The sequence below is a fragment of the Panicum virgatum genome, chromosome 9K (assembly GCF_016808335.1).
Source record: "Panicum virgatum strain AP13 chromosome 9K, P.virgatum_v5, whole genome shotgun sequence".
In the NCBI taxonomy this organism is placed as follows: Eukaryota; Viridiplantae; Streptophyta; class Magnoliopsida; order Poales; family Poaceae; genus Panicum; species Panicum virgatum.
Genome location: NC_053144.1, coordinates 41,919,671 through 41,933,682, shown reverse-complemented (window position 1 = coordinate 41,933,682; position 14,012 = coordinate 41,919,671). Strand labels below are relative to the sequence as shown.

The window sequence follows — 14,012 nt, the reverse complement described above, 5'->3', positions numbered from 1 at the left end:
CGATCCAGAGTCACTTCTGAGGAGGACTCGAGCTCGTCTCATATCACCTCGAAGACCACTCTCGGCAGCCGAACCAGTCATTGCATCGTCGTCAACTTCACAAGCTATGGCCCAGAAGACACTCTGTGATTACTCTGCTCTGTCTGCTAACTAGGTCCCCACCGGGCCCGAGGTTAACACCGGAGGGGAAAATTTCGAGATCAAGACGGGTCTCATTATTATGGTGCAGGCCAGCCCTTTCTGTGGCAAGGCTAATGAGGATGCCAGCGCTCATCTCCAGTAGTTCCTGGAACTCTGCAGTACTTTTGTTATCAAGGGTGTATCTCAAGATGCAATCCGGCTCTGTCTGTTTCCGTTCTCTCTTTTGGGGAGAGCGAAGGAATGGTTTTATGCTAACAAGGCTACTGTGGACACTTGGGACAAATGTGCCAAGGCGTTCCTGGTGAAGTTCTTCCCGACGGGCAAAACCAATGCTCTTCGTGGACGGATTTCAAATTTCCAGCGGACATCAAATGAGTCAATTCCTAAAGTTTGGGAGAGACTTCAGGAGTACATTTTGGCATGTCCGCACCATGGAATGGACAATTGACTCATTCTTCAGAACTTCTACAACGGGTTGATGAAATCATCCTATGATCATGTGGATGCTGCTGCGGGTGGAGCTTTCTTCTCACTGATCATTGAAAGAGCTACATCATTAATCGAGAAGATGGTGTCCAACCAAGGTTGGAGCGATGATCACCTCCAACCATGCCAGCGAGGCATGCACTCCGTCAAGGAGGCCGACATGCTCGCTATGAAGATTGATCTCCTCCTCAAGAAATTCAAGGATTATTCCCAAGATAAAGCTCAAATGCAAACACTTCAAGCCATGGAAACTCACATGATGTGTGAGGTCTGCGGGAATGTTGGACATTCGGGAGATAATTGCCTGGAAACCCAAGAAGAAGCATTATATCTCAATGGTAACAACAACGGGTTTCGTCCATAAGGAGTTCAGGGGTCGAATCAACCACGCTCATACTATCAAGGAGGTAATGGCATATCAAATTCTTTCAATCCTAACTAACCTACCATGAGAGATCTTGTCTACGGCCAAGCGAAGAAGTTGGCCACTACAAACAAATCTATGGAGACCATCCATGCCAATATGGACGGATTCTCCACTGCTATCAAGAACCAGCTGAGTTTCAACAAGATGCTCGAAACTCAATTAGTTTAATTAGCTGCTGCTACCCCTGCTACTGAATTAGGGAAGATTCCGGGGCAACCCGAATCAACTCTAGAGAGCATCAATGTCATAAATGCTATGTGGAAGGAACCACTTAGCAGGACACCCCTCAGCCATGCAGAGAAGCTTACACGCCCCAGAAGTGGTGCGTGGGGCGAATTAGCAGCTACAGTATGAAAAGATCCTGGAACTCCAGTGATCAATTGCTTAATCTTCGATTGTGAATTCGATCACGCTGTGTGACCATGGAGCCAGCGTCAACATCATGCCCAAGGAAACATTCGAGAAGTTAAGCTATCCATCACTTTCCCCTTCCACCATGTGTGTTCAGCTAGCGGACTCTACCGTGAGATATCCTAAAGGAGTCGTGGGAAATCTTAAGGTGAAAGTCAGCAATACCTTCATATTAGTGGACTTAGTAGTCCTCGATATAGAAGGAGATCTTAGGATCCCGCTCATACTTGGGCGCCCATGTCGGTATTTTACTGTCGGGTTCTCCGAGGGGTATTCCAAGGAGAGTGGTCATGAGTAGGGACTCGCTGAGATCAGAACGCGATGGTGCAAAGAACACAAGGATTTAGATAGGTTCAGGCCGCCGGAGCGTAATACCTTATGTCCTGTGTGGTGGTTTGTATTCCCTTAGGTGTTGTTCGATGTCCCTTCTAGAGGGGTCCCTGTTTGCCCTTATATAATCCGGGGGAACAGGGTTACATGGGAAGCCCTAGTCGAGTTCTGTTAGGATCCTAGTCCGAGGAGTTCGGCTAGGTCCAGAGTACAGCGACTAGTTCTACTCCTATTCGGGTAGATACAAAATGGGGTAGGGCGTACCCATGAACTACTCCCTACTCAAGAATATTACATGCCCGTGAGCAATCCTGCTTCCCCGGGTCTGACCAGCCCCCGAGCTCTTCGTAGTCGAGTCCTGCAGGCGTCGAGTGTGTTGGTATTTCTTAACGTTCACAGAATAATCCGCAAGCGTACGGAGATACCATTGTAGCACTTCACCCGTGAGTATTCAGGGTATCGTATTTCCACGAGGAACGGAGGTACTAACCTTCTAACAGGTTCAACCAAGGACAAACAAGAGGTAGGTAGGCAAGGATAGAGAGGATTCCTATAGCTTAGAGTTCTAGTAAGATAGGTTCTACCTCTACTTGCTTACTTCGGGCACCGGCTTACTCCTGGTCTGCCAAGAGTATCCGGCTATTAGCTCTACACCCAACCCTCATGTGGGGGACTACAAGGGACAGACAGGGCTGTCACCACCTGCCGCCTACCCCAACAGACCGTGGAGAAGGTATGCAAACAATGGTAACCTCTAGCATAGACACCACGTCTACGCTACCGATTACTACTCTAGCCCCGACTCCGTCCACGACTCGAGCCATCAGACTAGAGCACCCGTCACGAGGACAGACGATGATCTCGCAAGCAAATAAAGAATAAAACTAACTTTACCAAAAGACTAACTACCATAGAAGATCATGAATACTTACTTAAGGAAGGAAGCATCTGTTGAGGTACAAGGCCGGAGAAGAGCGCCGACAGGCCGGCGCCCCACCGAACTACCCCTCACTCTCTCCCTATTTTCTAAGTGCTAGGCCTAAGCCTTGGAGTGGAGCTCTTCCTCCTCTCTTGTTGTGTGTCGAATGGGGGGCTCTTCTCCTCCTTATGTAGCCTCTCCAAAGGTGGATCCGCAGTTAGACTCGCGAGGTGGTACTATGCACGCACGGAAAAGATGTAGGGGAACTGTGGGAGACTGCTAGAGAAAACTGGGCCCGAACGAGCCCGTTAAGGGGTCGGGCGACCCAGGGGGTCAGCCGAGCCCAAATGGCACTCCCCTGGGCCTACCTTCCCCTGGACAACTGATAGGTGGGCCCTGGTCTTGATCCTTGGGTGCATCTTGCTTGGCACGCCCACTTCGACTAGTTTGTGGGCCCTTCTTCTAAGTGAAACACAGGTGCAAGATATTCTGTGCATTTCTTCTGTGTTCACCTGTGTTTTCCACGTTTTATAGATGCGGGTGCCTGCAAATGATAATTCACCAAAACTCATGGAATTTGATTAGTCATAAGCCCTATAACTAAGTTTGGTGATTATTGAACATGAAAAGCTGCAAGAGTTAACGGCTGATTTTAGGACTTAACAGCCATCAACAATACTCCCACACTTAGCCTTTGCTCGTCTTCGAGTGAAGGAGAAAGGACTAAGTTGGATGCCACTCCTTTGATGTAACCTGCATACAAGTTATTCCAAGCTTCCTCTAGTCCTGTGAACTTTGAAGTGGCTACCCTGCTTTCTTAGGTAATTGAAGAATGGAACGATGCAGACTTCAGGTTCGTAGCTCTTCTTGCTTAGAAACTTGGGTTTTATATTTTGAAACAAAAGAATAGTCTTACTCCTCAAATTGTTCTCTTGAATCACTCGTTTTGTTTCGGATCCTCACCAAGGCAAAGTTGCTGCCTTCTTTTCTCCTATCATCTAATCAGGCTTATGTGGAGCTCAGGGTAGGAGTAGAGAGGCATGCTAGCTTTGCTTCTGTTGCTAAGTCAAAAACAAGATCCAAGCAGAAACGAGTCATACAATCTGATCAAGATGTGCAAGTGTGTGGGAATATTTGTTTTTTTTGTGTGGAGGATGGATGAACTCCTTTGCATGATCCATCTCTCTTCTTTATTTTCAATGGATGTGGACTATCTTTCTCTTTTTTTTCTTTTTGACATGCCTTGTGGGCAAGTGGCATACCTTCTTTGGGTATGCATCTTTCTTTTTTTATCTTTTTTGTTTTCTAACATGCCTCTTGAGCATGTGGCATACCTTCTTTGGGTATGCATCTTTTATTTTTTATTCTTTGCATAGCCCACATCCTTTATGGTCACCTTAGAGAGAAAGAGTCATGGTATGTCATGGAGTTTTATTATGTGGGTGGATGACAAAATTTGCTATCTTCTAGTGTAGAAGAGTAGCATGTGAGTGGACGTGTCCGTGATCTTGATCATGAGTGTATGACAAGTCTCTAACAAGGGTCAAAGAATTTGACCAAACTCAAAGCAAAGTCAAACTGCATATGAAGGTTTGAGCATGAACATCTAACTTTGGCTTTGGTGGGATTTCATTAATTTGAGGAGACAAGCTATTGATGATTTTTTTTTGAAAAGAAATCCCAAGTACTTTGCAAAGAAGACAATGGTTCCATTCATCCAATCATATCACATTTGTCAATTACTTAGGCAGCATGGGTCCCTATGAAGATATATGTTCACAAGAACAAGAAAGACTGCGAGGAATAAAGAGTATGCAAGTTTATTCTAGAAGCGCATGGAGTGCACATGGTGGATTGGCATGGTTCATTGAGTTTAAATTTAGTGATCAACATATAATTTGTTTAAACTCAAGAGTGAGGGAGTTTGAGGGTAGTGTTGTACAAACCATCGTTTGAAGAGGAAGAAGAGGGAGCTGAGGGAAATCAAAGGTGGTTTCATTGAACCAGAGGTTCGAACATCCTCCTCTGGATTCCATCTGTCATGATCTTCTGCGTGTTGGACCGTCGATGATGTGCAACATGTTGGGGGAGAGATCACGAAAGAGTTTGCAATTGGTGATTTTGAGAGATCTCCCCCACATTTATTCTTGTACCTGTTTTTATTCAAAAGGAAAACAAAGGTGGAAACAACAAGGACTCTACTAGTTTTGAACACCGGGGAATCTAAACTTTATTCAAATAAAAAGTGAGAAGTGCTTGAAGCACCATATTTTATTTTATTTTTATTTTATTTTTATTTTATTTTTTTGTAAACATAATCCATGCTACCTCCCGGCAGTGCTTGGTTTATGGTCGTAAGCTCGACTATGGGGATTCATCCTGCAGCTGCCATGGTGATGTAGTTCCCAGCTTCATCACCATTTATGGATTTATCGTAGTTCAAGCTGCAAGGTTAGTGCACAAATACAACTACGAGCACTGCATAGATATTATGATAAGTAAAACCAACTACAACCATCGTAAAGGGTGTCTATGATTGGAAACCATACGATGATCGTAAGACTCATAGCGACTTGTTGCAAAGGAAAAAAACCTTGGAGATGTCAAGGACGAGCATGACTTTTGTGAAGAAACTTCATGCTCATGGACTGAGTGGCTTGATGTCCGGAGAGAGAAACTCGAGAATGTTCATGGCCCCATAGTGAAAGAGGATGTGTAACTCTATGGGCCAAATGAACAATTCTGAGTTCGGTCATGGGGGAAATGAGTTTCTTTCAACTCATCCCCTCCTTAGGTAGGAAGCTTTGCATTTCATCAAAGATGAACGTGGTGGCAAAGCAATCCATCCTAAGCTTCCAATAGAAGTTCATGAAGCATGAACATAACTTCTATTGGGCATCAATCAAAATCAAGGATTAAGAAATGAACTTTGATTCACTTGATTTGATTGGCATCGATCGATATTCGAGGATATGAATGTGAATTTATTTCACTCGATTCGATTGGTAAGGCATGAGGGTGAGTCTTGTAGTCGGATGAGGAACTAAGTCCAGAGAGGATGTCTCTAAAGACTCACCCCAAAGGGATGAAAGGTGTGTACGAGGATAACCTTCCAAGGGTAGCGGGGGTAGAGGTAGAGATAAGAAAAGCAAAAAGATACGAGAGTAGAATGGGTAGTGTAACACCCGGTTTATAAAAGGACATAAACTGAGCAGTCATATATGTGCCAGGATCAAGTCACACATATATACAACAGAATGAACAGTATATCACAGCACATATCACGTAAAAGATATAATAAAGTGAATACGAATGTTATTTATTACATTAATGACAAAATGTCTGGTACAGCGAAAGCGAAGTACAAATACGATAAAAACTCTCCGAAGCTGAGCAGGGCGCCACAGGGACGTCGACTGGGAGACGAAACACCTAGAAGTCCTCGTAGTCCTGGTAGCATTGAGCGAACTCCCTCGCGTCGGCAGGAACTGAGCAGCAGTAGCGTATCCAAGAGGAAAAAGTAGAGAAGAGGCAAGAGTGAGTACACAACTTGTACTCAACAAGTATAACACAAACTATGAGGCTCTAAGGTTGGCTGACTACCTGCATTAGCTTTTAAGTCTTGGCAAAATTTTATTAAAGTTATTTACTACAAGTTGATGAATTACCATAAACCCAGTTACATAGTAATTAGTCAAAATTAATCATGTTACTACTGAGAACCAAACCGAAACCACCAAGGTAACCCTGAGAGGCACCTCCCTCGTCGGAAGGAGATAACCCCACTAATCAAAAGGAGGATCTGGGCCGCTCATGACCGTGAGCACGGCTAGTATACCAGTTTTACACTCTGCAGAGGTTGCACATCTTTACCCACAAGTCATGAGCTACGCCAGTTGTTCATCACACTTCCTTAGGTGAGATGACTAGCAAAATCACTACGAGGCCTTTACAAAGAATCTCGTTGGTAAGGAATAACCGCGAGGGTTGGATCGGCGACTATGGAGCAGGTCTAGTGGGTGTCATCGACGAGGCCACTCAGTACGAGGGACATAGAAGCTTACCACCCTTGCCCCGCAGGTAAGTTACTCCAAACCAAAAAGACCTAATTATTACGCCAAGACCGTCTCATTCCAGTCTTGTGGTAGCGCTGTTGTCCCAGGTTGTCGCTCTATGAACCGGTCCTTATGGAGAGTGGTCAACCAGACAGTAAGCACCGTGCTGGCCCCCTAAACCATGTTTCTAACAAAACCATTTTATAACGAGACGTGAGCCACTCAAACGGGCCACTCTCAGAATTAAGTTGCATATACCATTAATCAATTTAATTAAAAAGGACCAAGTGTGTTATAGCGCGGCACCTAGCACAACTAACCAAAATGCAACCCAAAGGATATATATATATAAAGGATATAAAGTGGCTAGGAAATCCTTATAGGCATACAGTATTAAAATGCAGTATGAAATTGTATTTAAAGTGATAGGTGGTGTTCATGTTATACTTGCCTTTCTCAAATTGTTCCTGCTGCTCAAACTGCTCAGAAGATGGCTCCTGGTACTGGTACTGGGGCTCCTCCGGTAGCTCAATGTCTTCTCACGAACAGATGGCCAAAAACAATACACCACATAAACATACATGCAAACAATAGCATAAACTAAGAAACAGTACAACAATACATAAAAACAGCACACTAAACTAGTCTAAAACTATTCTACACGTTACAACAATCCCGTGGATATAAAGAACGCCTAAAATGGTGCTAAAATGCATAATCTAGGCCAAAAACAAGATCTAGGGGCTTATTTACAAGAAAAACTATGTTTCTGGGGTTTTTTTTTGCAAAACCCAAGGGCCTAAACGTAATTAAAGGGTTGTTCTGGGGTCCAACTCGTGAAATTACCAAGCTAGGACGGTGGGTTCTATTTCTAGGAAGCTCAGGGGGTTCCTTGCAAAGTTTTGGGCCCATCTATAATTACTTTTGAACACAGCTGGACCGCGGATTGATTCTAGGAAAGATGGGGGGGTTTCACAAAAGAACTAGGGCGAAAGGGTACGGGTCGATCTCAGCCGTTGGATCAAAATCCGGTGGCTTAGATTTGATCTGCTCACGTTCTAATCCTGGGCGTTACTTCCAGATCGGGCGGCCAGGGGCAAAGGGCGCGCGGGGCGGCGGCGGAAGGCCGCCGGCGACGTGCTCCCGCGGCGGCGCTACGCCGGAGAAGACTGAACTCGGTCTTCCCGGGGCGGATTCAAGCGGGATCTGGGTCGGGAGGCATATATGTGGCATGCGTAAAGCACTGGTGGCGACGGGGGGGGGGGGGGGGGGGGGGCTGCTCGGGGCTCGGACGGGGCTCGTGGCGGAGCGAGGCGGCGCTAGCTCACCGGCGAACAGTGCCCGGGCACCTAGGGTGTACCATGGGTCCTAGAACCAGGCGCAAAGGGAGCAGGGGATCAAGGCGTGCTCACCGAAGCTCGGGAGTGAGCAGCGAAGGTGCGCAGAGGCGTCGACGTCGGAGTTCGGCAGCGTCAATGGTGTGGTGGTCGCGGACGGGGTTGACGCGGGGGTGCTCCGGGCTCCTGGGTTCCACGGGAAGCTTCGTGGAGTTCCTGCGATGAGTCCAAGGGGGTCAGGGAGGTCGGGAACCCACCGGAGGCGAGGAATTGCTTGGAGGTCGACTCACAGGCGGCGGAGGTCGAAGTCGAAATCCGGGCGCTACAGGCTGGAGGTCGAGGGGCAGCAAGTTCGGGGAAAGTCTTGGGCACGGGGCGGAGCTCCAGCGGTTGTTGGCCGGGGCTGGGAGGCCATGGCGTGGCCGGTCCGTGGCGGAGCAGAGGCGCGGTGAGGCAGAGCGGCGTGGAGGCGGCGGCTAGGGTTGGAGGCAGCGCTAGCGCGTGGGATGGGGAGCAGGGGGTCCACGGGGTGGTTTAAAGAGGGGCCCCGAGATCTCGGTATGCGCGCCCGATAAGGAAGGCCGGCGAGATCCTCGGGCGGGGATCGCGGCTGGCCGTTGCGCGGCCGGGAGAGACGGGGATGACAGGTGGGGTCGGGGTGCAGCGAGACGGGGCGAGCGCTCTGCGGCGCGAGGCTCCGGGCTGGCTGTCGGGTGGGCCCGGCTGGAGCGGTGCGAGCGGAAAAGGAGAAGGGGTGGGCCGCGTGCGGGTGAGGGGGCCGAGCGGGGAGAGGCTAGCTGGGCCGGGCGCGGGGAAAAGCTGGGCCGCGGGTGGAAGTGAACTGGGCCACGGGGAGAGGGAGAAGGAGGGAGCGGGTTGGGCCGGTTTGTTGGGTCTTGGGCTGGGTTTGGGTTCCCTTCTTTTCTTTTCCTTTCTTCTTTTTCAAACAAACTCAAACCATTGAATTCAAATATGAATTTGAATTTCAACCCTAGCACTCAAACAAATAAAAGAGATGCTCCAGCATGAATGCACAAATATTTTAACCCAATGATAAATTTTAATTACTTGAGGATCAAAATTAGATTAAATGCAACTCTAAACACAATAAATCTTAGAAATTTAATTAAAGACAATTAAATTTATTATTAAATAGGAAAATTAAATTAGGGTGTTACAGGTAGCAGGTGTGAAGGTAGAGCTAAAGAAAAAGAAAACATATTTTTTTTGTTTTTGAAAATATATGAGGACCAACTAGGTTCAAAGTTAGAACAGCAACCGTTCCCCGGCAACGGTGCCAGAAAGCTTGTTGTGTATTTTAACGATGCGAATTAGATCCGCAAGCGCACGGATACCATCGAAGCTTTCACCCATGAGTATTCAAGGGTATCATTTCCACAGGGAATATGTGTGCACTAACTCCTAACTTAGTCGGTCCAAGGACACACCAAAATTAAGTGGCAAGGCTGGAGAGGATTCCTGCGGTAGCACTAAAGATGAGTTAAAGGTCGATCTCTCGGGTAAGACTCGCTTCGGGCACCGGCTTACCCCTGAAATGGTTAGGAGACTTCGGCCAACAGCTCTACGCTATATCCGAACGTGGAGGACTACTAAGGACCAACAGGGCTGTCACCACCTGCGGCCTACCTCACAGACCATGGGATATAAGGCAAACGAAGGTAACCCTTAGCCTACGCTACTGATTACTACTGCAGTCTAACTACATCTGATATCCTGTAGCAAACTACAGCACTCTGTATAAATACGAAACGACGAACCCACGAGTAAGAGAACTGATCTCATCCATACGAAAGTACTATGCAATACATGAATCATAAATACTAACTTAATCATACCAGAGGAAGCCAGCATCCGTAGAGGTACAAGTTGGAGAAGAGCGCCGACAGGCCGGCGCCCCTCTGAACTACTCCTCAACCTCCTGCTACTCTAAGAACTAGCCTAGGCAGCGCCTCGCCTTTGCAATGGAGCTCAACATCTCTTGTGTGGTGTGTTGAATGGGGGGCTCTCTTCCTCCTTTTGTAGCCTCTCCAAAGGTGGATCCACGGTTAGACTTGCGAGGTGGTACTATGCAAGTCCGGGATAGATGTAGGGAAGCCATGGGAGATTGCTGGAGAAAACTGGGCCCGATTGAGCCCACTAGGGGGTCAGGCGACCCCTGAGCCCAAATGGCGCTCCCCTAGGTCTGCCTTCCTCTGGTCAACTGATAGGTGGGCCCTGGTCTTGATCCTTGGGTGCATCTTGCTTGGCACGCCCATTTCGTCTGGTTTGTGGGCCCTTCTTCTAAGTGAAACACAGGTGCAAGATATTCTAAGCATTTCTTCTGTGTTCACTTGTGTTTTCTTCATTTTACAGATGTGGGTGCCTGCAAATGATAATTCACCAAAACTCGTGGAATTTGATTAGTCATAAGCTCTATAACTAAGTTTGGTGATTATTGAACATGAAAAACTGCAGGAGTTGACGACTGATTTTAGGACTTAACAGCCGTCAATAGTAGTATTACTCCAAAGTTCATTAACTAAAATTCAACACCATGTCAAATTTGATTAAAGAATGATGTTTAACCTAAGCACCATGCTTAATTTAAAAAGCCTATGGAAGTATCTCGAAAATACTCCCAAACTAGAGGAACTGCATGTAAACAAAGGAAGCATGATTTTGCAAGCTCTATTCATTTGGAGACAAACATGAGTAAGGGATTGGTGAATCTTACCTTTGCTTACCCGAGTATAATTACTGCCAGCACATAGGATGGATGTCTGGGAATTGTTGCAGCCATGATGTGTGATACTTATGCCTCGTGTGTGGGAACCATGTTTCTTGGAGGCATATTCTATTGGCATAATGCTCTATGATTGGAGACGCAAGGCACATCTCACCTTTGGATGCAAGCATGTGCCAACCGGAGTGGAGCAGCAAAGGCCTGGAAATGAAGAGGACCATCCTCCTGATTGTAGATGTGCATGAGCTGGTTGAGTGAAGTTGTGTGGAGCCGGGACCGAATGAAGTTCTATGTGAAGGTTGTCGGCTCGCTCTTCACTCTTTCCTTCTTCCTTTCTCTCTTTCTCTTTGTTTTTTTAAATCTCTTTTTTTATATTTTTTTATCTCTCCCCTTTTTTTCTTTTTTTTTTGACCTCACATTTTTTTTCAAGCAAGCCAGGGCTGACACCTTCTTGAAATAAGGATAGTCTTTTGGATGGCCGGAACTTGCAGTGTGATGCTCAGCGATTTCCCCCACACTTGGACTTTTGTGTGAAAGTCAAGTGTGCAATAGGGTCTCCTTTTGAGTGTGTTCGAACTCCAAAGAGCATCAAAGTGTTCAGCTGATGCAGTCCTCATGTTCTCGGCATCGTATGTCCCCTGTTCTTCTTAATCGTCACCTAAAATGGTTAGGACCAAGAATACCCGAAGGTGCATACTATGCTTAAAAACATGTTCTTGCTTTTATTGTTTAGGAGAAAGATTCTTTTTTGAAGATTATCCGGGATATCTCCCAGTAGTGCTTTGTTTGTGGTCGCAAGCTCGACCATGGAGGTTCATCCTGCATCTATCAATGGTGATGTAGTTCCCAGCTTCACCACCATTTATTGATTTATCGTCGTTCAAGCTGCAAGGTTAGTGCACAAATACAACTACGAGCCCTGCAAAGATATTACGATAAGCAAACCCAACTACAACCATCGTAAAGGGTGCCTATGATTGGAAACCCTACGAAGATCGTAAGACTCATAGCGACTTGGTGCAAAGGACAAAAGATCTCGGAGATGTCAAGGACGAGCATGACTTTTGTGAAGAAACTTCATGCTCATGGACTGAGTAGCTTGATCTCCAGATAGAGAAACTCAGGAATGTTCATGGCCCCATAGTGAAAGAGGATGTGTAACTTTGTGGGCCAAATGAACAATTCTGAGTTCGGATCACGAGGGAAATGAATTTCTTTCAACTCATCCCCCCCTTAGGTGGAAAGCCTCACATTTCATCAAAGATGAACGTGGTGGCAAAGCAATCCATCCTAAGCTTCCAATAGAAGTTCATGAAGCGTGAACATAACTTCTATTAGGCATCAATCAAAATCAAGGAATAAGATGTGAACTTTGATTCACATGATTTGATTGGCATCGATCAATAATCGAGGATATGAATGTGAATTTATTTCACCTGATTCAATCGGTAAGGCGTGAGGGTGAATCTCATATCCGGATGAGGAACTAAGTCCAGAAAGGATGGCTGTAAAGACTCACCCTAAAGGGGTGGATGGTGTGTACGAGGATAACCTTCCAAGCGTAGCGGGGGTAGAGGTAGAGATAAGAAAAGCAAAAAGATACGAAGATAGAATGGGTAGCAGGGGTGAAGGTAGAGCTAAAGAAAAAGAAAATAGATTTTTTTTTCAATATACGAGGATGAACTAGATTCAAAGGCAATACAGCAACCATTCCCCAGCAACGGCGCTAGAAATGCTTGTTGGTATTTCTTAACGTTCACAGAATAATCCGCAAGCGTACGAAGATACCGTTGTAGCACTTCACCCGTGAGTATTCAGGGTATCGTATTTCCACGAGGAACGGAGGTACTAACCTTCTAACAGGTTCGTCCAAGGACAAACAAGAGGTAGGTAGGCAAGGATAGAGAGGATTCCTATGGCTTAGAGTTCTAGTAAGATAGGTTCTACCTCTACTTGCTTACTTCGGGCACCGGCTTACTCCTGGTCTGCCAAGAGTATCCGGCTATTAGCTCTACACCCAACCCTCACATGGGGGACTACAAGGGATGGACAGGGCTGTCACCACCTGCCGCCTACCCCGACAGACCGTGGAGAGGTATGCAAACAACGGTAACCTCTAGCCTAGACACCACGTCTACGCTACCAATTACTACTCTAGCCCCGACTCCATCCACGACTCGAGCCGTCAGAATAGAGCACCCGTCACGAGGACAGACGATGATCCCGTAAGCAAATAAAGAATAAAACTAACTTTACCAAAAGACTAACTACCATAGAAGATCACAAATACTTACTTAAGGAAGGAAGCATCTGTCGAGGTACAAGGCCGGAGAAGAGCGCCGACAGGCCGGCGCCCCTCGGAACTACCCCTCACTCTCTCCCTATTTTCTAAGTGCTAGGCCTAAGCCTTGGAGTGGAGCTCTTCCTCCTCTCTTGTTGTGTGTTGAATGGGGGGCTCTCCTCCTCCTTATGTAGCCTCTCCAAAGGTGGATTCGCAGATAGACTCACGAGGTGGTACTATGCATGCCCGGGATAGATGTTGGGGAGCTGTGGGAGACTGCTGGAGAAAACTGGGCCCGAATGAGCCCATTAAGGGGTCGGGCGACCCAGGTGGTCGGCCGATCCCAAATGGCACTCCCCTGGGCCGGCCTTCCTATGGACAGCTGATAGGTGGGCCCTGGTCTTGATCCTTGGGTGCATCTTGCTTGGCACGCCCACTTCGACTAGTTTGTGGGCCCTTCTTCTAAGTGAAACACAGGTGCAAGATATTCTGTGCATTTCTTCTGTGTTCACTTGTGTTTTCCTCGTTTTATAGATGTGGGTGCCTGCAAATGATAATTCACCAAAACTCATGGAATTTGATTAGTCATAAGCCCTATAACTAAGTTTGGTGATTATTGAACATGAAAAGCTGCAGGAGTTGACGGCTGATTTTTAGACTTAACAGCCGTCAACCTGCTTTTGAAGATGTTTGTCGGGTGCTTCGATAGCTTCTGGACTTTGGTCCGGACAATGAGTGTTTTGGAAACTTCCAGAGCAGGTTGACCATTTCTGGAGTCCATCGAGTGCTTCGAGTAGTCTTCCGAGTATATCTTTTCGGTTGCGTCGAGGCTATGAGGTGCTCAAGCCCCGAATTTGTCTTGGTATATGGTGCGCGATGAAC

At 46.7% G+C, this 14,012-nt stretch overlaps 1 non-coding gene across 1 annotated transcript; it reads right to left on the bottom strand.

Annotated features, from left to right (window-relative positions):
- Positions 1-472: 472 nt before the first annotated feature.
- On the bottom strand, positions 473-579 carry LOC120653036. The gene has a single exon (XR_005666732.1). It is a non-coding gene; the product is annotated as a small nucleolar RNA R71 (small nucleolar RNA).
- Between the last annotated feature and the right edge of the window lie 13,433 nt (positions 580-14,012).